Here is a 1,359-nt window from a genome sequence, read left to right on the forward strand (position 1 = left end):
GCAGTTGAGTGAAATAATGATATATATTACATCGATTTATAGCAACAGGTTCTTACCCTTCTGGAAAGTGGGAGAATCAGAGAATAGTATATTTTTTAGACAAGGGTTCTCTACTGAGATTTTTTTCAATGACATGTTTGCCCTAGGTATCTGAAGAGTATTTTAACTTCTTTGTTATTCCATTTTCTGGTATTCACTGACATCTACTCCTAACAAAATATTTTAAAAAGGTACAGCAACACAACTAGAAGATATGATCTATATTTTAAAGCAGCACTGGTTTGAGACCTTTCTCAGATGTCTTTGGGGAGTTGAGTTTATATTCTATTCTAAAAGAACCAACTCTCAGTAGACACTGGTGTTATAGTCAGACAAGTTGAAATCATTGTACAAGCACATTTTTAGTCAGTTCCAGATTTCATTCAAACAGTATTAAAGTTTCTTTGTACTTCATTTTCATGAGAAGTAACTGCTATAACTTCTAAGAAAAAAAAGAATCATGGGAACTACAAGTATTGATCTTTGATGAAAAAATGTTTAAAAAAGGAATTTATGAGAAAGAGCAAACTACGTCTAGAGTACTAAGTGCAAGCATAGTAACAATCGGGAAACACTGAGAAGATACAGTAAACACTTCATTGTGAGAGTCACATTTAGCTGAATACAGGGTGCAAGACAAAGAGAAACGGGTCCTATTTCTGCGTGGTTTTCTGTCACAACTCCAAGTTGCTGATGACATAGTTTCAGCCATTTTTGAAAAAATTGTGTTTTGGTGCACACAAGTGAAGCTCTTCACTAATCCAGGACTGCGGATGTGAATGCAGCACGGGTTTATTTACAATCAGGCCTCATATTTCCAAAAGGAAAATCCATTTCTAAAAATCTTTAGGAGACTTAATGTCTGCAAAAACTCTCCTCCCGCCCCGTCCCCTCAAGGGTGTCAACTTGTGATGGGTGAATCAAACAATCAACTTGACGAGGAGCACAAACATTAGAAAATAGTTCGCGACCAGCGCCGTTGCTGCGGGGGATTGTGGGAGCCACCGCGTCCCACTCGCTTGGAGAGTTGTCCGCTGGTTCTCAGCTTGAAGAAGATTCTACAGTCCTTATTGATCCTTTTTCTTGGCGTTACCATTTTTTGAAGCAAAGTTAACCTAGTTTTCTAGTTGATCTTTCTTTTTGGCCATCTTTAAAAAAAATTTTTTTTTTTTTAAACTATAAACTAGACAAGAGATAGTTCTACAATGTCCAAGTCATTCCAGCAGTCATCTCTCGGTAGGGACTCGCAGAGTCATGGGCGTGACCTGTCTGCAGCAGGAATAGGCCTTCTTGCTGCTGCTACCCAGTCTTTAAGTATGC

This window comes from Bison bison, unplaced genomic scaffold (genome assembly GCF_000754665.1).
Source record: "Bison bison bison isolate TAMUID 2011002044 unplaced genomic scaffold, Bison_UMD1.0 scf7180017864517, whole genome shotgun sequence".
NCBI classification, from domain to species: Eukaryota; Metazoa; Chordata; class Mammalia; order Artiodactyla; family Bovidae; genus Bison; species Bison bison.